This window comes from Lampris incognitus, chromosome 9 (genome assembly GCF_029633865.1).
Source record: "Lampris incognitus isolate fLamInc1 chromosome 9, fLamInc1.hap2, whole genome shotgun sequence".
NCBI classification, from domain to species: domain Eukaryota; kingdom Metazoa; phylum Chordata; class Actinopteri; order Lampriformes; family Lampridae; genus Lampris; species Lampris incognitus.
In genome coordinates, this window is record NC_079219.1 from 36,489,153 (window position 1) to 36,513,560 (window position 24,408).

Genomic DNA, 24,408 nt, shown 5'->3' on the forward strand with positions numbered 1-24,408 from the left:
ATAACTGCTTGACAACTATGGTTCAGAATACATTTATCTCTATATGATTTAAAATACGTTGTGCCAAGTTAATTTAACTGCCTAATTTGAACATTAATTTAGCTACTTAATTTAAGCTAATGTACAGTATGCTATATGACAGAGAATATTGAATTTACTTTTGCCAATAAAATCCCCATCCCCATCCCCCAAAATCCCCAATCTGCATCTGTTATCACAAACATTTATTAATTTGAATAGTATATCGGGCACATGGAAACATTTCAACTAATTTTACTGACTCGTTATCTGACAAAACGTCAACAATGAAGTAGGAGTTGAGTTTATAGATTCATAATTTTGTCAACAGTACTGTGTAAAACTACATTACAAATGTTCTGTTTGGCATTTCCATCATCACAGCCGCTATGAGTCCCAGTTTGCCTTGAGCCTCACAGAGGAGGTCTCCATCCAGACCCTTCTCAAAAAAGGCTAACTTCAAGTGTTAATCCTGAAGATTGTCATGTAATGACTCATAATCTGCAGGCCCGTATGATGCCACATGGTAACTGCAGTGGTGTTCAACAACATGGAATCCCAGAGATCCATTTGAAATTAAACAGTCCTCAGTTATGTTACGTCAAAGAAAAGACTGCTGAACTTGTGTTTAAGCTACTGATGGTGTAGTATTTGTTAGTAAAGCTCTTTTTTGACCCATATTTATTAGCCGTATTTGTTATATATGTTAGCCATATTTATTAGCCAATAAAAGCTTCACTTCCACTTCAACCCTGCCATTACCTGCCACCATCTTCCTCATGTTGGCTGCTATGGCAAAAACATAAAATGCTATGCCACTGTCATTTTTAATGGGAAAATCCTACCCGATGTATACCATTAAATTGTGCAACAACAAAAGCATTTATGATTTGGATATTTGTGGATTAGCTATTGTCTTGAATACCCAAATGATATTTAGTACTATGCTATGGGATTGATGTAAGAGGCACCTGCAGTATCAACACATTAAACATGAAAACGAGCGCAGATCCACGCTACTTGTGACTTCAATTTTGGCAGTCATAGATGAACAACAAACGTTCATCTGTCCATTCTACGGTGGTCCGTTGCCTACCAACATGGGGATCGTCAGTTCAAATCCCCGTGTTATCTCTGGCTTGGTCGGGCATCCCTACAGGGACAATTGGCCGTGTCTGGGGGTGGGAAGCTGGATGTAGGCATGTGTCCTGCTTGCTGCACTAGCACCTCCACTGGTTGGTCAGGGCGCCTGTTCAGGGAGGAGGGGGAACTGGGGGAATAGCGTGATCCTTCCAGATGCTACATACCCCTGGCGAAACTCCTCACTGTCAGGTGAAAAGAAGTGGCTGGAGACTCCACACGAATTGGAGGAGGCATGTGGTAGTCTGTAGCCCTCCCCGGATCGGCAGAGGGGATGGAGCAGCGACCGGGACGGCTCAGATGAGTGGGGTGTTGGCCAGGTAGTATTGGGAAGAAAAAAAAATCTGGTCACAGTGACTTGGGTTTGTTAAAAGATGCTAAACAAGCGGCCCACAAGACACAACAACACAACCAATCATGTTATGTAGTTGATCAGTTGCAGGCGATGATTATTGGAGGAAATGGAAATACACTACGGGAAACGGAAACACTCCACGAAAGACAAAGTGATCATGGATGATTATGGTTTACGACTGATCTCCCAGAGCCTTATCCTAACTTCAACTAAAACAAACCCATACCTAAATTTAACCTTCTTTAAAGTAATGGTACTAAAATGTTGATACACCGCTGACATGTATTGTAGGCATGTGACATGTTTCTATTCAACATATTTGAGAAACTGCAAAATGTTGGCAGTCAGCATTTGTAGGAACTGCAAATTAGTATATAAAGGTTTTTTTTCTCTGAGACCATGTTGGGATGGTCTCTCAGACCTTGAATGGTTCTACAGACAGCTCTACGGATACTGGAAACACAAATACCAGAAATATTTACAGATCTACACAGCACTATGGTATGGTCCATCTCATATGTCATGTACAATGTCAACACATGACAATAATGGAAGAGGTGAGGATGTGCTCAATGGTGATGGTGTAAAATTGGGTTATTTTTCGCCTTGGGTTGCATTTCTTCAGCACTCAGTGGCAGGGTTTAAGCCATTGAGTATCTTTAATATCTTTGCTACTCAAGATTTATTCATGCTACTTAGGCTTTAAAACAGCAGAAAAAACACTGCTAATAGGTTGTAAATAATTCGGAGCACTGGCCGTAACCAATTTCTGGGTGGCAGGTAGCCGTCATTTAGACAAATGGGCATATTAAAATCCATGAAAGGCAATGATTAAAAAAAGACCTGGAAGAGTGTGGAGACCTCTAAGTCAGTAGTAAATTAAATAAACAGATTCTATACACACACACACACACACACACACACACACACACACACACACACACACACACACACACTGATGAGCCAAAACATTATGACCACTCACAATAACGTTAATCATCCCCAAACAAGGGCACATGTCAAGGTCTGGATAGATTAGATGGTAAGCAAACAATCAGTTCTCGTAGCCAATGTATTAGATGGGCCAACTGTTATGGCCAGATGATTGGGTCAGCACCTCTGAAACAGCAAGGCTTGGGGGTGCTGCGGGTCAGCAGTACTGAGTACCTACTGACAGTGGTCTGAGGAGGGACAAACCCCAAACTGGCGACAGGGTGTTGGGTGCCCAAGGCTCATCGATGCACGAGAGCTATCCTGTCTGGTTTGAACCAATAGAAGGTCTACTGTGTCACAAGTCATAGGAAACTTTGAGGATGGTTATGGGAGGAATGTTTCACAACACACAGTGCATGGCACCCTGCTGCGTATGGGACTGGGTAGCTGCAGACCGGTCAGAGTGCCCATGATGACCCCTGTCCACTGTCAGAAGTGCCTATAATGGGCACGCGAGCATTGGAACTGGACCTTGGAGCAGTGGAAGAAGGTCGCCGGGTCTGATAAGTCCCATTTTCTTTTAGATCATGTGGGTGGCCATGTACGTGCACTGTTTACCTGGGGAAGTGATGGCACCAGGATGCACTGTGGGGAGACGACAAGCCGGTGGGGGAAGTGTGATGCTCTGGGCAGCGTTCTGCTGGGAAACTCTGGGTCCAGCCATTCATATGGACATCAATTTGACACATGCCACCTACCTAAACATCATTGCAGACCAGGTACACCCCTTCATGGCAATGGTATTCCCTGATGGCAGTGGCCTCTTTCAGTATGATAGTGCACCCTGCCAAACTGCACACATTGTTCAGGAATGGTTTGAGGAATATGATGAATTGTTCAATGTGTTGCCCTGGCTTCCAAATTATCCAGAACTCAACCTGATTGAACATCTGTGGGATGTGCTGGACCGGCATGTCCACTCCACAGTGGCTCCACCTTGCAACTTAAATGACTTGAAGGATCTGCTGCTACTGTTTCAGTGCCAGATACCAAAGGACACCTTCAGGCATCTAGTAGAGTCCATGCCTCAGTGGGGTTAGCACTGTTTTGGCAGCACACGGAGGACCAACAACATATTAAGCAGGTGGTCATAATGTTTTGGCTCAATATTATATATATATATATATATTGCTCCTTATTTGTTGAGCACTTCCCCTACCGTTGAGTGTTTCTTTTAACAAAGTTATATATGTATATACATACATATATATATATATATACACACACATATATATACACACATATATATATACATACATACATACATACATACATACATACATACATACATACATACATACACACACACACACACACACACACACACACACATATATATATATATATATATATATATATATATATATCGTTTCTAAGACCCAGTTATATCTTTAATGTTTTAATTTCTATGTAATTTTTCCCTAAACAAGAGTATTACAATTGCTGTCTTTAGAACCATTTTGCTCAATACTAACAACTAATGTGTTCTGAAAAGAAGAGTCTACTGGATTAAAATCAGCATAGTGCCAAATTTAACGAAAATCAAATGGGAAAAACTAACAATGATTGAGTCAAATCATACTGTAGCAGACACCTGTCAAGTTTCACCTGTTTCAAATCTTCAAATTCGAAGAATGTTAATTTTTTACCTGTTTTTGGATCATTTTAGTATGTGAATGGGAAGCCCTCTGAGACCGTAACTGTGATTTAGGGATATGCAAATAAACTTGAGTAGCTTGACTATATGTAAGTTCCAGTCACCTATATGTGAGAGCAGTTTGCCTCTTTTGAGAAGGGTGACATAGATTATCATATATAGATTATATAAGTAATTGCAATTCCTTAACAGCCATTGAGATTTTATAGGCACTGAGCTGTTGGCTGTTCTTTCAAAAAGAGGTGAAATCATAATAAAATTCCCATATTAGCCTTGCCCGAAAACAACAAAATACTGCTGGTTACCAGTGTCTGTTCCAAATCTGAAAGTGCGCTAGATCACATACAGGGGAAGATGCAATAAGCAATCAGAGCTTCAAGGTTCCAGGTAGGCTTTTCTGTCTCTTACAGCTAGGTTGATCCTTTACACTAAAACTAAAATCCTTGGCTTTCACTGGGATCACACATTGATGTGAAAGGATCTCCAGCGCATGGTTCAAAATTCTTTCCCGACATAGCAATCTTCCAAGGCATTGCAACAGCATTTTTCTTGAATCATGTTGGTGTGAATGGTTCTAACAGAACAACACATTTGGAGTGTTGTGTTTGGAGTCATTATCCATGGAACCGATGAAAATATCCTTCCCCGTTTCATTGGTTAAAGTACAGACCACAACCTCTCCTTCTCCATACCCATTCCTCCATATACTGCTGCACTGTAGCTGCAGCCATGGCATCAAAAGCAACTGCATGCTTTGCATATAGTTGTAGTACAAGAAAAATAGTAATACATGAGGATAACCTAGTCCCCCCTCCATTTTTACAAGATCAGTGTAAATAACAAGGTGATGTTATGGAGGTGATCATAGGATAGGACCAAGTCTGACATACTGGAACAAACATCCATGCATTTGCTGGATATCTGAAAAGGAGTTTTACAGGATAAATCTGGAATAAGCTCAGCAGTCTTATCAAGGCGTCCTGGTAGCGTGGCGGTCTACTCTGTTGCCTACCAACATAGGGATTGCCGGTTCGAATCCCCGTGTTACCTCCGGCTTGGTCGGGTGTCCCTACAGACACAATTGGCTGTGTCTGTGGGTGGGAACCCAGATGTGAGTATGTGTCCTGGTCATTGCACTAGTGCCTCCTCTGGTCGGTTTGGGTGCCTGTTTGGGGAGGGGGAACTGGGGGGAGCATGATCCTCCCACACCACGCTACGTCTCCCTGGTGAAACTCCTCACTCTCAGGTGAAAAGAAGCAGCTGGCAACTCAACATGTATCAGAGGAGGCATGTGGTAGTCTGCAGCCCTCCCCGGATCGGCAGAGGGGGGTGGGGCAAGGACCAGGAGGGTTTGGAAGAGTGGGGTAATCGGACAGTACAGTTCGGGAGAAAAAGGGGGAAAATCAAAAAAAAAAAAACCTAAACAAAAGGTTGGCTTTATCGACAATACCAGGATTTGAAACCCAGGAAATTCCTGTGATTTTGGCTGGAAGGAGGCTACAGATCAAGGCTTCTAAAAGTCTGGACCTCAGTCAGCATCCTGACCGAACAGCAAGTTAATGTGGACCCAGCCTATACCTCATGTTATGAACACAATACGTTATGAAATGTGACGTTTTCAATTGTGTGTGTTGTTGCTGCCAGAGGTCATACATTAACATATTTGCTTTGGGCTGGTGCAAAGCTTTTATTTCACCTACAGTAACATAACGAGTGTAGTTGTCATCAACTCGGGTAACGCAATCTACACCTCACCTGGATTACTGTCTCTCCTCTGTTCCGTGTATGTGTGTGTGTGTGTGGTTGTGTGTGTGTGGAGAGAGGAGAGAAACTACCATAACCACAAATGACAGTAACAAGCGGCCTACCAGTTCGTGGGTTTTCATTAGGGTTAGAGCCAATCAGAGGCAGAATAGGGCGGGTCTTCGCAGAACATGATAAAATGAATAACATATAACAACATTTATTAGCAAGTTGATTAAACGTTATTCTGTTCTCGCCAATCGTTCTGGACCTCTGACCTTGAATAAAAATCAGATGTGGGCCTATGAGTAATAAGTGTGAGAACCGCTGCTAAAGCGAGCGAGAAGGAAGACTCAAATACACAGCGAGGGGAAGAAACAGCCAGAGGTTCTGCATGCCTGTCTATTTTCACCCCTGTTTATGTTTAAATCCCGGGTTTTTATGGCTGCCTCTAGGAATGGTAAACATCTGCCCCTTCTGCTCCCTAAATCTTGCCCTCAATGCATCCATCCATCAACCTCTCTCCACCGAACAGAAAAAGTTCTTAAGGCCAAAGCATGTCTGCTTCTCTTTGCCTGCCCCCTGCATGTTCTGGTGAACTCCCTGCCCTTTTTGTGTCTCGCTCCGTCCCGGGTAACCTCCCTCTCTCCAGACAGAAAAACTGTGGGCCATGCTAGACTACAGCTGCCAGACCATATAAAACTCGTGCAGCTCAGTCTACTCCAAATAATACTTACTGGGAATCTGATGTTGTAACTTATAAAAACCCTTGTTAAATATGAGTGCGGCGTATCAGGCTTTGGGTTTTCTAAAGGTCTCACGGCCTCTGGGAGGCCTCTGCCCTTTCTGCCACGGCCTATCAGAGCAAGCCTCAGACCCAAACAGTGAAAGCCTTTTTTTTTTTAGCCTTTATATTTAGATAAAGTATCTGCAGACCGAACGAGTTCAGTAAGTTAAACCAAGTGGTTTTAAATATCACTATGACAACTGTATTGCATACTGCATGTTTATCATAGGATAGCGGTCTAAGATTAGCCTCTGCTGCACAAAATTGTGTTAGAGGACACATTACTCTAACAAAACTTTATCATAAAGGTCCATACTGTTATCTTCTGTACATTACACACACACACACACACACACACTTTGCACTTAAGGGCATTGCTTCAATAGTACACAGATTTAAATCTCCTCAGTATGTGTTATCAAGTATTAAATAGTGCTCAGTTCGGGTGTCTGGGTAGTGTAGCGGTCTTTTCCGTTACCTACCAACACGGGGATCGCTGGTTTGAATCCCCATGTTACCTCCGGCTTGGTCGGGCATCCCTACAGACACAATTGGCCGTGTATGTGGGTGGGAAGCCGGATGTGGGTAGGTGTCCTGGTCGCTGCACTAGCGCCTCCTATGGTCGGTCGGGGCGCCTGTTCAGGGGGGGAGGGGGAACTAGGGGGAATAACGTGACCCTCCCACGCGCTACGTACCCCTGGCAAAACTCTTTACTTTCAGGTGAAAAGAAGTGGCTGGTGACTCCACGCATATCCCCGGATCGACAACGGGGGTGGAGCAGCAACTGAGATGGCTCAGAAGAGGGGGGTAATTGGCCGGGTACAATGGGGAGAAAACGTGGAAAAATCCCCCCCAAAAAAAATAAAAATAAAATAGTGCTCGGTTCAAAGAAATGCACAAATTCAAATCCAGTGATAATGCAATGCTGACCGTATGCGGCGTTTAACTGTTAAACTGTTAAATGTATGTGTCAAATTGCAATTAATAGTATGGACAAAGAGAATTTAAAACTCGGGCTTATTTTGATTTGACAGAATTTTGTATCGTGCATAGTTTTACTTTTACCTCCTGAAATGTCGTGCTGTAAACACAAAAACAATGTTATGGAGGACCACTGTTAACAAGCATTCCTATTATCAAGAGCATTTATAAAGATTCAAATTTTAACTCCTATTAATCCAACAGTGTAATCCCTCCATTGCAGCGACCAGTCTATTCACTGAGTGGGGATTAGAGAACACTGAGACACTGTGTTGGTGGTCACTGGTGTATAACACCTCATAAAGATAATGCTGTGTGTGTGTGTGTGTGTGTCTGTGTGTGAGAGAGAGAGAGAGAGAGAGAGAGAGAGAGAGAGAGAGAGAGAGAGAGAGAGAGAGAGAGAGAGAGCTGATACTGTGGTGTAATAACATGGAGTGCATGTCTGTAGGTGTTGTGTGCATGTGCGTGTATGTGGATAATGTGGTTCTTTTCTTCCATTGTGGTTACCTGGTGAAGGGGAAAATCCCTGCAAGGTGGTCTTCTTACAATGTGGACTAAAGAAAGGGGGCCTGTAAAAGAGGAAACAGTGAATTAATAAAATAAGGCCCCTGATTCTTACTCTACTTGCTCACATGGCTCAGAAACAGTAATGAGAAAAGACTGCTGGGAAAAAGACTGGATTAATTGTCCGAAGTGTTAACTATGGGTAAAATACAGTCCTGTGTGAGGGCCTTTTGACCAACTAGGGGTTGTTATCTGGTGCTCTGTTTGTTGGAGGGTAGGTTTGTGGGCATTTCCGTGTAGTTTATGTAACATATCAACAGATACCGAGTAGTTTAACAAGAAGGACTTAGGAAGCCGTTACTCAGGCCAGACCAATGACTCACTGGGCCAATCCTGCTTTAACCTTTCTACATAAAAGCATGAGGGAACTTTTCATCTTTACTGGCACGCAGTCTGAAATGCTTTCAGGACAATTCATAGTTTGGGGGTCCATGACCCTCAATTTCCGTTAATGTGATCTCTTATCACAAAAGACATACACTAACCTAATATCAGCTCACACCCCTCCATCTTCTTTCCCTTTTGCTCTCATTGAGGCCCCGCTCATTTGTGTCCCTCATCTCTCACTCCACTCCTCTCGCTCTTCCCTCTGTATAATTTCCTTCAATAAACTCACCACATTTCTTACAGGCAAACAAAGTGAACAGTGTTTTATCTTCATGCCAGGCAACAATGCATCATGGTAAGTATAAGCGCATGCACATTCATAAAGTGATGTATGTACACATTTATGGATGACTTTTACTACTACTAAAGGAAGCCAACTCGTCTGTGGTAACAAATGAATACATGTTTCACCATCACAGTGAACTCAGAAATTTAAATCGTAATGTTGTTTGGGTAGTTTCATCTATTTCACCAGCCCTTGTCAAGTAATGTATACTCAGGTGTCTGGGTAGTGTAGTGGTCTATTCCGTTGCCTAACAACACAGGGATCCTGGTTTGAATCCCCATGTTACCTCCGGCTTGGTCAGGCATCCCTACAGACATAATTGGCTGTGTCTGTGGATGGGAAGCCGGATGTGGGTATGTGTCCTGGTCACTGCACTAGCGCCTTTTCTGGTCGGTTGGGGCACCTGTTCAGGGGGGAGGGGGAACTGGGGGGAACAGCGTGATCCTCCCATGCACTACGTCCCCCTGGCAAAACTTCTGACTGTCAGGTGAAAAGAAGCGGCTGGCGACTCCACATGTATTGGAGGAGGCATGTGGTAGTCTGCAGCCCTCCCCGGATTGGCGGAAGGGGTGGAGCAGCGACTGGGTTGGCGTGGAAGAGTGAGGTAATTGGCTGGGTGCAATTGGAGTGAAAAAGGAGGGGGGGCACAAGAAAAAAGTAATGTATACTAATTACTCTATTACATTCATATAAATCATTTATTCTGTTGGGAGGGGTTTTCTCATTGCAGAAGGGTATGTTAAAACTCTATTTTTGTGCTTTGTTAAAAAAGTGCTGTGGTAATGGGGAGAACATTTGTTTAAAAGGCTGACTGGCATTTTAGGTAAATAAATGCTTAGGACAACTATAATGGGGTTATTCAGCATCCTTGCCTCAAATCAATGTTTCTTGTAGCTGTCATGCAGTATTAGTGCAGCCATTTACAGATTAAATCATCACCTAATCTACAACTAATCAAGAGAAATTAGTTGGAAGATGTTGAGGAAAATACAAACTGATACAAGGTAGTCTTACTGTAAAATATATAGGTAGGTATGCACAAAATATCCAACACTGTGCAGTACCAAAATCTCTAAATCTCCTAAATCTTTGTTTATGTTCATTATTCCACAGAACAGCGATCCCCAATCCAAGGGGGGCGCCACCATATTCAGTCCAGCTCTGCCAGGTTACTTACTGTTTTAAAAAAGGCTGTAGTGGGCGATTGGGGGACCAGGGATATGACTAAAAGACAGTACTCTAAATAATCAGTGGACAAGCATAAAACATGTTCCTTACAATTCAGGAGAAGTTACCTGGCACACCAAAGGAAAATTGTTCACAGGATGAGTGCATTTTTTTCATCCAAGAAAAATGCAAACAACCTCAATCACTGCATTGACTGACAATACTGGGATTGTCTTTTCATAATGGAAGGTGATTTCAGACACTTCTCAAAACTTTCAGAGCCTATTAGTGCTAAAAAAAAAACTATTTTGGTTAACATTATTTACTGAGAGCCATTGCCCTGAAAGATTACATTGTAATTCAGTGTGCAGCAGTCTGGTGATACTAGCTTGATCAATACTTAGTTCTTTGATACACTACGTGGTGCAACCTGGACACATCATCAGCAATGAACCCGGGTTCATCAGGTGTTTCGGGTCTTAACATCAAAAACTCTCACCTGAGCAACCCAGCCGGGGGTGTTCAAGCAACGACTGGTGTCCAGGTAGCACATTACGCCACACATCACCTCTCTTCACCCAGAGCCAATGGGAAACCTTTTCAGCAACTTCCAAGATGTTCCTAATGGCTCATCTTCTTTGCAGCCCACAATTCCCTAGAGTCCCAGGATGCCGTGTAAAGACTGGCCTGCAAAGCCCCTGCAGCCCACATCAACCGACTCGCAGTGGGCCTTCCACCTATTCCTCAGACACTCAGCTACCAGATCCTCATACCTGCCTGAATCAATCTAAAAGGTTGTGCTACCTGTTGCTCCCTTTGACTCCTGAAAAAGATGGAATTTCTCTTTAAGGCCCGTCACAAAGATTATGATACATTTTCCCTCCAGGATATCACAATTGGAAAGACGGACTAACTAGGTTAACTATGGTTAAACTACTAATTTTTCATACACTAAAGCAATATTTAACATTGCTAATAGATGCAAAAAGATATTATGCCGAGCGGTCATAGCCACCCTACCCCCACTGCAGACTACAACCACAATTATAGTCAGACCGATTGGAAACACCGGGCACCATACTAACTCCACTGTAAACTGAAATAGATTCAACATCTGTAGAATGCGGCACGGTAGTGCAGTGGTGAACATGGTCGCCTCACAGCAAGAAGGTCCTGGGTTCGAGCCTCGCAGTAGTCCAAACTTGGGGGTCGTCCCGGGTCATCCTCTGTGTGGAGTTAGCATATTCTCCCCGTGTCTGCGTGGGTTTCCTCCCACAGGCCAAAGACATGTAGGTCAGGTGAATTGACCGTACTACATTGTCCCTAGGTGTGTGTGTGTGTGTGTGTGTGTGTGTGTGTGTGGGGGGGGGGGGGCTGTGATGGTCTGTCCAGGGTGTCTCCCCCCCTGCTGCCCAATGATTGCTGGGATAGGCTCCAGCGACCCCGAGTAAGGATAAGTGGTTTGGATAATGAATGAATCTATAGAATTTTTTTTTTGTATTTTAGGAGACTTGGTCCATGACGATGCATAGCAGTGCTACCGTAAAAATACTACTATTTTAACAGCAACATACTCTAAAGAGAAGCAAAACCACACAGTTGCATAACAATCCAGCAATCATACAAAAAGTGCACTTCATGTAGCTATATCCAGATTAGATGTAAAAGGACATTACTCCGACGGCTTTTTGCAACGCAGTTAGGTAACATTAACCCCCCACTGTTTAACAACCACAAGCTTCTGCTGTGTCAGTGTGATGAAATGCTAGAGGTCATGCCCAGCTCCAAAAGTGTTTCCTGGTAAAATTAAATCATTGCCAATGCACACCGCAGATTAATTACTACCTTAGAAACAAAAAAACAAAAACAAAAAAAAGTCTTTGTTACCGCCTTTCTCCTTTTCTCTACCACCTTCTTTTTTTTCTCCCTACCCGCCAACCTTCTCCCTTCGCCTTCCCCTTCCACCCTCAAACTACCTCCTAACAAGCCCACTTAAGTCTTGGCCAAAATAGAAACAGCAAGAGAAGGCACAGTAGGTATGGTGCTTACTGGAAGCACTGTTTATTAAAGGATTCATCATGTGAGCCATTTTCAATAAATAATAAATGCAAACACTGACTTTTGTCTGCAGACGAGACTTTGGGACATGAATTATGCATTGTTATTCCTGGGTAGGGCAACACAGGGACAGTGTCATGTGCATGGTGTGTTCTTGTTATGTTTAGTGTGTGTGTGTGTGTGTGTGTGTGTGTGTGTGTGTGTGTGTGTGTGTGTGTGTGTGTGTGTGTGTGTGTGTGCACACGCGTGCATGTGTGGTATACCCTAGTGCACATTGCAACTTTGGATTCAGAAACTTAGAATCAAGGTACTCATGTAGACTCTCAACTCAGCGATTACAGTTCTGTGTGTTGCAAAAATACAAACACTGTGCACAAGCCTTATGCTCTTGGGAAGCTCTTTTTGACTTTGGTTCACAAACTGTGCAGTTGAATTAATTTTTATTCCAATCAGGTTTTTTTAATTTTTTTATTTCTTGGCCGCTGATCAGCTGTGTGTGTGTGTGTGTGTGTGTGTGTGTGTGTGTGTGTGTGTGTGTGTGTAGGGGTGGTATCTTAAGTCTGTGTTTGTATGCGTATGCATGGGCACCTGAGCATATTTCTCGGTTGCGTGCGTGTCACTGGGGAACACGAATGAAAATAAAAAAATAAAAAATAAAAAAAGCAAACTTGATTGAAAATCAGAAAAAAAAAGAATAATTACAAAGACAAGAAAGGCACCCGTCCACCGACAACAGCAATCACCAGTGCTCTGTGCTGTCATCCCTCCCCACAGTAAATAATTCATCAAAAGAAACAAAAGGGGAAACAAATATGCAAATACATCTGAAAAGGCCAGTAACATTGGCCTCCTGCCACACGGGGAAGAGTATCACTGCGATATTACCATGGCAGGCTGGGACTGTGATGAATTTGAATTCCTCTTGTTTCATCTACCTTGACAGTACTGAAGTCACACCAAAAGGGGAAAAAAAAAACCTGGAGGGATTTGAGGTTTTGATTGAGGAGGGGAGGAAGGGGATGGAAGGATTAAGGACAAGACGAGTGGAAGTATTGAGTGCGGGGGAGGATGGGAAGAGGGGGGTATTCGACATCGGAGGGAAGAAGAAAGAGATTTGGGAGGGGAAGGGAGGATAGGAGGGAGGGAATCTTTCGAGGGTGCATTCGACAATGCTGTGAAAGGTAGCCATCAAGGGCTTTGATGAAAAGTGCAGGCCTTCTGAAGCTTAGGAGTGACAGCATATGATTTGGTCAAAGCCTGAAGCTTTTCAAAGGTAGACAGTCTCACTTCCATTCATCTCTCTCGCTGCTCGACTATAACTTTGGGTTGAGCTCTGGTAAAATACTGGATTGGTTGGACTGATTGACTGCATGTGGTATTGCCCCCTTGACTTTGAGACAGGATTGTTTGAAATGCAGACGTTCTAAAATGAGAAGGTAGTGAATAAAATATTTCACAAAACTATTAGTTTGGCAGCTAAATTCAAAGTTGTATCTAACTTGATATACAACAAAATGTATGTATTACAGAGCCACATACTGACACTACTAAATTGCCTAACGGGTTACACGCTATAGAAGTATAAAACTGATCTATGAAACAATTTTTAGATAATAATTAGAATGGCTTCGATGATCACAGCCAAAAAATAGTTTTGGTGGGGCATCCGGGTAGCATAGCGGTCTATCCTGTTGCCTACCAACACAGGGATCGCCAGTTCGAATCCCCGTGTTACCTCCGGCTTGGTAGGGCGTCCCTGCAGACGCAAGTGGCTGTGTCTGCGGGTGGGAAGCCGGATGTGGGTGTGTGTCCTGGTTGCTGCACTAGCACCTCCTCTGGTCAGTCGGGGCACCTGTTCAAGGGGGAGGAGGAACTGGGGGGAATAGCGTGATCCTCCAACACGCTATGTCCCCCTGGAGAAACTCCTCACTGTCAGGTAAAAAGAAGCGGCTGGCGACTCCACATGTATCGGAGGAGGCATGTGGTAGTCTGCAGCCCTCCCTGGATTGGCAGAGGGGGTGGTGCAGCGACCGGGACGGCTCGGAAGAGTGGGGCAATTGGACAGGTACAACTGACAATTGGGGTGAAAAAAAGGGGGGGTGTTGGTTTATAGTACGCTCACTGTCACTGGCTCCTTTCAATAACTTTTCTTGTTATTCTTTTCCTCCATGTATATGGGAAAACCCCTGGAGCTGACACCTACCGCATTCTTGCCCTGTGAGTTTTGCTCAGCTGTACTGCACATATTGATTCTCCTCAACACTGTAATGTCCCATGACCACCCTCATGACCTCACACATTTTTCAGCACCTCAAAGCAAAGCAAATAATGTGCAAAAACTTCACAACTTCACAGTTATATAAATAGTAGCCAAACAGTAGCCTAGCAGCAATAACTCCGGTTTATTTGCCAACAATGAAGTCATTATATTTCATAGATCTGAGATCTTTTATGGCAGTTTTTGAATGAATGTCATGGAGCGTTCCATCCCATGTCGGTAATAACAGGCAACTAGCCTGCCTTATCATTATGGTGTCTCACTTGCACTTGCAAGTCATAATGTGTTGATAACAGCGTATAATTCAACAGCCGTGCACACATTCAGCCACAAATGACCACACACTGGGGGAATTTCCTGGCGCACATGTGAGAGCATGTACATATGTCCACATAGTTTCACATGCACGCGCCTGCGAGACTCTTGTGTGGTGAGAACTATCTATTTCCCAGATTTAACACACACACACACACACCCACACACCCACACACACACGCACACACACATACAAACTCACACAGATAATGGGGTCTAATTTAGGCCCTCATATCTGCCAGCTCTCTAGAGGACTAGACCTCATCAGGAATATATTGGTGACCTACATACAAGAAGCAGACACAATCCAACACACACACGCACGCACACACTAGCAATCTGACACTTGCAGGCATGCAAAACACCGATATCATCATCCATGCACATACGTGCCAGTATACATACACATACAAACATCAGCTGCACACATTTGTGTAAGTGGGCTCCAGACAGGCCAGTGCACCCACATGCCTGCACGCAGACACATAAAACACATACAAACATGTCTGTGCAGCGTCATGTTAGCAGACTTTCCACCTGCATACATGCACAAACAACCAAACATATGTGCACACACACTGAATTGTGCATACAAACACAACACAAATGCTTTCTGTGCGTTGCGTTGAAATGTAAAAACATTCCTTCTCAACACATCTGTAGTGATGATTCGTATTAATTGGGTAATTATCATTCATGGCAAGAATCCCAACCCTAAAATGTAAGGGGAAAAAAGAGGCACAAACATGTATTTTAGGTATATATTATCTATATAATATCTGATAACTGTGGCTAGGGATATGTAAGGGATCAAAGCAAGTTTTCTCATGCTGCATTATGAACAGTGTTGGTCCTACTGAGCAGCATGCGGAACATGTCTGCTGAGTTGAGGTTTCCTGCCAGTGAGACGCTGACAAGTCAGCATGGTGATGCAAGCAAAAACAACCTGAAACAAGAGTAATGTTAGTGACTTTGAAGCAAAATAAGTGAAAATGCATATCCCTGGATATAATTTGTATATCGGTGATGTGATAACTCACTGCTTCCGGTGTGGGGAAGATGGCAGCACGAACTCACGTTTGCAGAGGCCCTCACCCAGTACCGACTATGTATCTACTATCTTTGTCCGGTGGGCCCAAGGACCACAGGCCTGCCTGGAGCTGCACCCGAAGAGGACACACCGAGGGCGGTCTGGCAGGACACAGAAGTGGGGCAGGCTAAGCTAACTGCTAGCCCATGCAGACCAGTAGTTCCAACAGTCATTTGGGCTGGTGTTCTTTCTCTGGACAGTGAAATATTGGGACTGCGTTGCACTGAATGGACTGTGTTGTTAACTGCTTGTGTTTTTTTGCTTTGTTTTCTCTGTTTTTGTATGTTTTTGGTGGTGTCATTTTGGGAAATTTTGGACATGTGTTTTTATCTTTTGTGTCGCACTGCTTTAGGCTGGGAGAAACGAAATTTTGTTTCTTTTGTGTACATGACTGAAATTACAATAAATTCTTACTCATTCCTGATCAAAAGTTTTGATTGGTGCTTTAGGTATAAAATGTAACATTGGAAGATGTTTGACAAACAGGGATTGGCCACATTACAGAGGTGTCTGATAACCTTTGGTTAAGACTACTAAATAGTGTAACCTATTCTCAAGTTTTGGGCTCCTGTTTCGCAATTTGGATTTTGAAATTTGGATTTTACAACTTCTTTACATATATTGTCTATTGCAATTCATTTACAAAAACAGACCTCCTAAATAGCTATGTATCCCTTTTTTGGGTCTTTGTTTTGGGTCAAATCTGTATTCACTTGAGACTTTTTTACTTACTAGAGTTGCATCATCTAAAGTAAGAAAGACAATGATGTGATGCAAGTTTTGACACATAAATGGTGATCGTGCTAGTGAAAACCTACTATCACTTACAAAATCTTATGGAGCCATTGTGTATCCTTTCATTCCGGCTCTTTAGTATATTTTCAAAACATCTAAGATTAACTGAATAACTGGAACGAACTGTTCAGGATCATAGGCGTAATATACGGTAGTTCTGTTTTGGAGTTGAATTTTCACTTTTAAGCAGTCAGAGTTTCTTGGTGAGGGGCAGCTTTGCCAGGAAATGACAAGTTCAGTGTGTTTTCTGCAAGTGAGAAGAAGTGGAGTCACTGAATACGCACTTAGATTATGTATTCTGTTGATGCAAGACCGACCAAGAGTCATGATCAAACATTCATGGGTATCATCCCTCTGTCTGCTTCACGCTGGGTAAAATGGGTAAGTGAAGGGAGTTAGTGGAGAGAAAGAGAGAAAGTCAGTGAGAAGCGAGATAGACTCAACTTAATGATTAGGGGATCTGAGAAAAAAATACTACATTGGTGGTTGCGAATGAAAAACTGCAGTGAAAGACATGAAACAAGCAACACAGAAAAAAAAACGATAAAGGGAGAGACAGTGAGAGAGAGTGAATGATTGAGAACTGCTGCTTGAGAGATATTTTACAAAGGTTGGGGAAAAAAAGCAAACATTTATGGGCTAATGTCTGTTGGACACCAGGCTAATGGGCTGAGATCATGAATGAACTTGACTCATACACAGGAGGTGGTGGCTTCATCTGAAGCAGCCTGAACTGAGTTTGGACCATAATGATGTAGAAACAAACATTCAAACCACCACAGAAACACACTAAACACAATTTGAAGTTCGTGGGCGAATATCAACAACCCCTGTGTGCAGTGTGTGTGTGTGTGTGTGTGTGTGTGTGTGTGTGTGTGTGTGTGTGTATTATACATAAAATATTAATATATACTTTATTATTCCCCATGAGGAAACTCATCCTCTGCCTTTAAGTCATCCTATTGTATGGGGGTAGTTGGCATCTGCAGCAACCGCGAACCAACTCCATTTATTTCCATGCCTCAGTCAGGGGCACAGACAGGAGTATTAAACCTAACACACATGTCTTTGATAGTGGGAGCAAACAGGAGTTTCCGGTGGAAATCCATGCACAGGGAGACTACGCAAACTCCACACAGAGAGGACCTGGGACAGCCTGGGGTTCGAACCAGGACCTCCTTGTTGTGAGGCAACAGTGCTAACTAACCACCGTACTGCTCCATATAGTATATACTATATACATACAGACAGACAGACAGACAGACAGATAGATAGATAGATAGATAGATAGATAGATAGATAGATAGATAGATAGATAGATAGATAGATAGATAGATAGATAGATAGATAGATAGATAGATAGATAGATAGATAGATAGATAGATAGATAGATAGATAGATAGATAGATAGATAGATAGATAGATAGATAGATAGATAGATAGATAGATAGATAGATAGATAGATAGATAGATAGAAAAAAATTTTAAAAATTCCCTCTCACCCTTTTTCGGGTGGTGTGTGCCTTCTTCAAGCTTAGGTCCTCTACCAGAGGCCTGGGAGTTTGAGGGTGCTGCACAGTATCTTAGCTGTTCCTAGGACTGCACTCTTCTGGACAGACCGAGACCTCAGATGTTGTTCCTGGAATCTGCTGGAGTTACTCTCCCAGTTTGGGGGTCACAACCCCTAGTGCTCCTATTACCACTGGGACTACTGTGGATTTGGCCTTCCACATCCGATCTAGTTCTTCCCTTAGCCCTTGGTATGTCTCTAGCTTCTCATGCTCTTTCTTCCTGATGTTGCCATCGCTTTGGGATTGCTACATTGATCACTACTGCTGTCTTCTGTTCCTTGTCGACTGCCACAATGTCTGGTTGGTTAGCCAGCACCTGCTTGCCAGTCTGGAAATTGAAGTCGCACAGGATCTTAGCTCTGCCATTCTCAACTATCTTTGGTGGTGTCTCCCATTTGGACTTGGGGACTTCCAGTCTATATTCTGTACAGATGTTCCTGTACACTATCCCAGCCACTTTGTTATGCCTTTCAGTGTACACTTACCCAGAAAACATTTTACACCCTGCTAATAAGTGCTGGACTGTCTCAGGGGCGTCTTCGCACAGCCTGCATCTTGGGTCTTGTCTGGTGTGGTAGACCCCTGCCTCAACCGATCTGGTCCTGAGTGCCTGTTCTTGTGCTGCTATGATCAGAGCCTCTGTGCTGTCCTTCAGTCCAGCCTTTTCTAGCCACTGGTAGGATTTTTCGATATCAGCTATGTCTTCTATCTGTTGATAGTACATCCCATGAAGGGGCTTGATCTTCCATGATACCTCCTCTTCTTTTTCCTCCACACTCTGTCTGCTGCCTGAGGTACTCACTCAACGGTTCATCCTGGGGTTTCTCTTTCTGATGTACTCATGGATGTTCCTTGTTTCATCTTGGATAGTGGCTCTGACACTCACTAACCCTCGGCCCCCATTTTTTCGCTTATCATACAGTCTCAGGATTGCTGGACTTCAGGTTGAACCCTCTGTGCATTGTGAAGAATTTCTGTGTCCTGATATCTGTGGCCTTTATCTCCTTTGGCCAGCTTATTATTCCAGTTGGGTATCTGATGACTGGTAGGGCATGCTGATAGCTTAGATCTTATTCCTCCCATTGATCTGGCTTCTCAGGACCTGCCTCACTCTCTGGAGGTATTTGGCTGTAGCTGACCTCCTCGCTGCCTCCTCATGGTTTCCATTTGCCTGTGAAATACCTGGGTACTTGTAACTGTCCTGTATGTATGTTATCCTGCCATCTGGTAATTCAACCCCTTCAGTGATCACCACCTTTTCTCTTTTTGCCACCATTCGACCGCACTTGTTCAGTCTGAATGATATCCTGATGTCGTCACTGTAGATGCTGCTGAGGTGGATCAGCGAGTCAATGTCTCGCTCATTCCTGGCATACAGCTTGATGTCATCCATTGATAGGAGGTGGCTGATGGTAACTCCACTTCTGAACCTGTATCCATATCCACTTTTTGTGATGATCTGACTGAGGGGGCTTAGGCCTATGCAGAACAGCAGCAGGGATAGTGCATCACCCTGGTATATGTCACAGTTGATGGTTGCCTGTGTGGTTGTCTTCAAGTTGGCCTCTAGTGTTGTTTTCCACTGCATTGAGCTCTTGATGAAGGCTATTAGTGTCCTGTTGACTTTGTATCGTGCCAAGCACTCCAGTAACCAGGTGGGGGGCATTGAATCATAGACTTTCTTGTAGTCAATCCAGGCTGTGCTCAGGTTGGTCTGTCTGGTCTTAAGAGTCTTGGGTGACTGCTCTATCAACCAGTAGCTGATAAGTTGACCCTGTGGGGTGTGTGTGTGTGTGTGTGTGTGTGTGTGTGTGTGTGTGTGTGTGTGTGTGTGTGTGTGTGTGTAAATATGTATATATATATATATATATATATATATATATATATATATATATATATATATATATATATATATATGAGCAAGAGAGATGGAGTGAAAATGAGCATGAGAGGGCCTGCCTCATACACTGCAGCATTAGTGAGTTAGCAGTACAGCCATAACTTAATGGGAGCTCTTGGGGTGCATTTTTAACCACAACTAATGTGGTAGTAGTAAGCATTCAAAGCAATTAAAAAGGCACTGAGTTCACAATCTTACAAAAACTGACTCATAATAAATGCAAACAGCTGAATAAGTCAGCATCCATAAATCAAATAAGTGCCAGTAGGCTAAGTAAAAGACAACAAGAGCAAAATAAATTGCTGCACTTCCATAAGATACAGTAATTGTTTGATGTTTGTGGACAGCTGTCTAAGCCCTGTGTCTGACTGAAACGTGATTTAAAATAGACGGGAGGAGTATGTGAGAGAGAGAGAGTGATAGGGAGCAAGGCAAAGTAAGTAGGATTTTGCATCATTGATTTGCAATATGAAGGCAAAGAGCCAAAGCACTGCAATGCAGATCAGGATTAAATATCCATGAGAAAACTCCTGTTTCACACCCAACCTTTCCACATGCTAAGGTGGCCACCATCTGAAACTCAGCTACAGCAAATAGCCAGAACCAAATTTTTCACGTTTTTGGACAGGTACCAAACTAAGGATGAACAAGAGGGAAGAGATAAAGACAGTTGGGGGGAGGACAGGGAAGAGGGAACCTTGCATAACTCTATTCAAACTATATTCAAAGACAGAGTGAGTGAGAGGGGGAAACAGATGGGACGAGGAGATGGAGGGGAGAAGAAAAGAGGAAAAAGGGTGAAGGATATAAAGATGAAGGCGGAAAAGATAAGAGAGACAGGGATTTGGAAATAAAAAGACAGATGAAATCTTGAGACAGCTATGACATGCTTGGGCAGCACATGTTTTATGGGAGCAACTGAGCTAACCACACACACACTGTTCAATGGGCTGTGATGTGGTTAACAGTGACTCTGTCTCTGACAGGACACTATATGAGATGTTTACAATGAGCTGGTAGTGTAGGAAGTTTTGCCAGATGGCCAACACCACACCCCATCATGAGAGATGACGGCTTAGTATGGCTTGGGCCTCTGTTGTGGTTACTTTCATTCTCTCTTCGTCTTTCTCTCTGTCCCACCCTCCTAAGCAGCGCCTCATCTCTCTCCCTACCGCCATCGAACTATCAGACCCTTCCTCTACATTTACCTCTCCCTTAATTCCCCATCCATCTCCCACCCATGTCTTACACATCCATACATAATACTTCAATTGATTTAAATATGTCCATCCTGTCAGAAATCCTTCAAGGGGGGACTGTATGGATCAGCAATATAAAACTTAATCAGGTAAAATGAAGTCTGGCTAAGAAAATAGGCAAAGAAAATGTCTTCCTTTCAAGTTGGATATACTACGTACATGTTATAGGAACATATGAAGGGTTTCACTCCAATATGTTAACCATCCATTAAAAAAAAAAAGCCACCTGAAATTAATGAGAAAATCCCATCTGTGCCTCAGATCTGTGATCATAATCTAACCACTGGAAAATGAATAAAGGAGGAGTTTAGATTATGACTGTAATAAGTACAAGATGTCATGCCAGATAAACCACGCCACCCTGTGATCATGGGCTGGTGGGCATTATCTGGGTTTAGCTCTTCTGTTGTGGTTGCTTTGTTGTTCGCTCTGTGAATTTCATGTCTTTGCAATCACTTTTCGCCTCCAAGAAACCCTCTTTATCGCTTTTTCTGTCTGACTCGCTCTGCCCATCGTTTGCTGTCACTTTCTACGTGCCACCCCCCCCCCCATGTGATTTTCATAAGCCTTAGACGGCTCTGCCTCCACTATGAGAGCTTTACAAAAGTAATGGAAATTTCTTAAGGACAACACTTTGGTCTCTCTCTCTCTCTCTCTCTCTCTCTCTCTCTCTCTCTCTCTCTCTCTCTCTCTCTCTCTCTCTCTCTCTCTCTCTCTCTCTCTCTCTCTCTCTCTCTCTCTATTGTTAAAAAAGATAAGTCTGTTTTTCTGATAATTTTTTCGTTATATAAAGACTTGTTTTAAAATTGGAAAAAAATTATCTCTCTCTCAGAGCACAGGCCAGTCTCTCTCTCTCACTCTCTCTCTCGCTCTCCCTCTGACCTATGTAAACCTGGCTTGTGCGGTGAGAAAAATGGCTACAATGTCTTCAGTGAAAAAAGAAGAACAATTAAAACCTACTCTCCGGTTGGCCGTATAAGTATGAGTCAAGACTCTGGAGGCTTGAGTAATCCAAGACACAGTCAGTTAGACACACACACACACACACACACACACACACTTTGACCATTTACCCCCAGACCCCATAAAATCCCCTTCTCTCTTCACCAGACCTCAAACACCCACATACCCCCTCTTGATTCAATTAAACCACATTCAAAGGTGGATTGTGACATATGCCCCACAAACTAGAGTGGGAGGCTCGTCTACTCATGCACGTGTGTGTGTGTGTGTGTGTGTGTGTGTGTGTGTGTGTGTGTGTGTGTGCGTGCGTGCATGTGCGTGTGTCTATACCAAGAAACACAGACCTCCTCTGCTATGGCCTTTCCTGGTCATTGCAGTAATGGATAAGCGACCTTTGACCTTCTTATACATTCTCCCTTACCTTCCTTTGTAAGCTCCACATCTTCCATCTCTCTCTCTCTCTCGCTCCCTCTCTCTCTCCTAATGAGACAAAGACCCTACTCCCAGCGGGGAGGGAGGTCACTACCCCAACACACAGACAGAGCACAGGAGCACATATCCATACTGACAGAAAATCATCCACACAGAAGACACAGCCTTATGCTTGCAGAAACACACAACCACTACATAATTATAACCATGCAGCTAGAGGGACAAATGCATACACAGGCCCAGAGAAGCCACTTCTATTATTCCAAACATCAGCAAGCTTATAGTGGACATGACTATTCAGCCCCCCACCAGCCTAATATACTCTGGTGTGTAACTGCCCTTAAAAAAACCAAACATGTAACTTTAGGCATAAGCTTTTCAGAACTATCCTGTGTGAAGGCACTCCCATTTTCATTTTTTTCTAGTTTAAAAAAACTAAAATGTATCTTTAAATAAAAAAGCATTTCAGTGTGATATTTATCTGATATCTAGCTGCTGTACCCTTTCTAGAGATCCCCAACACAAAGCCAGCTGGTTTCTTCTCAGCTATCCTGGTTCTATTCAACCATTACTGTAACATATCTCTCCCTCAGCTCTCTCAGCCTCTCTTGCTGGTAAAATGTCTGCCTCCCCTCCCCCGCTGTCTGATAATCCCACCGATCTTGTCAATTATTATAACACACTCGCCTCCTGTCTTGACCAGCTGGCCCCCATTAAAACCAAAACAGTCTCATTCACACACTCAGCTCCCTGGTATACTCCTGAACTGCACCAAGTGAAATCTTACAAGCGCCAGCTCAAAAGACTGCAGGAAATCTGGTGTAACAGTGCATCTCCATGCTCACACAGACTGTCTTCAACAATACAAAGACACTCTCATCACAGACCAGTCTATCTACTACTCACACATCATACACTGTGGCTCCACCAACCCCAAGGTACTCTTTTGCACAATAAACAAACTTCTCAAACCCAGTGACAATACCTCCAATTCCTTCACAGTTAACAAGTGCAGCTCTTTCCTTTCATTTTTCCAAACTAAAACTGACCCCATCTACAGCAACCTGAGAACCTCCCCTGCCCTCTCCACCCCCCACCCCCCGTACCTCTCAGCCCCTTTCAAAGAGCTGTCCAACCTTACGGTAGGAAGGAGAAGCTCCACTTTTTTCTGGATCTCATCCTATCCAGTCTTGTTAAGGACTGTCTCCCAGCTATCTCCTGATTCATCACAGAAATCATTAACTCCTTCAGATCTGGTTCAGTCCCCCATACACTTAAACTGGCTGCCATCACCCCCATCCTCAAAAAACCTGGACTCAACCCTGGTATCATGAACAATTTCTGGTCCATCTCCAATCTCCCTTTTCTGTCAAAAAATCCTGTGATGTGTTGTTGCCTCCCAACTCAAAGCTCACCTCATTTCCGACAACCTTTTCGAACCATTTCAATCTGGTTTCCACTCATAGCACAGCACAGAAACAGCCCTCCTTAAAGTCACCAATGACTTCCTCCTCTCCTCGGACTCTGGACACCTCAGCAATATCATCCTCCTCAATATCACTGCAGCTTTTGACACCATCAACCACACCATTCTTATCTCCCTCCTTGAATCCTCCCTCAACATCACTGGTACTGCCCTCACCTAGCAAAAGTCATATCTCAGTAGGGA

The 24,408-nt window shown here is 43.4% G+C and overlaps 1 long non-coding RNA gene across 2 annotated transcripts in view; it reads right to left on the bottom strand.

The window, feature by feature from the left end:
• LOC130117970 (uncharacterized) overlaps window positions 1–24,408 on the bottom strand; it is a 156,672-nt gene that overhangs the window by 42,163 nt on the left and 90,101 nt on the right. For both annotated transcript variants that reach the window (XR_008810727.1, XR_008810726.1), the window contains exon 3: window positions 8,182–8,243. This is a non-coding gene — a long non-coding RNA (uncharacterized LOC130117970). The remainder of the gene's footprint in view (window positions 1–8,181; window positions 8,244–24,408) is intronic.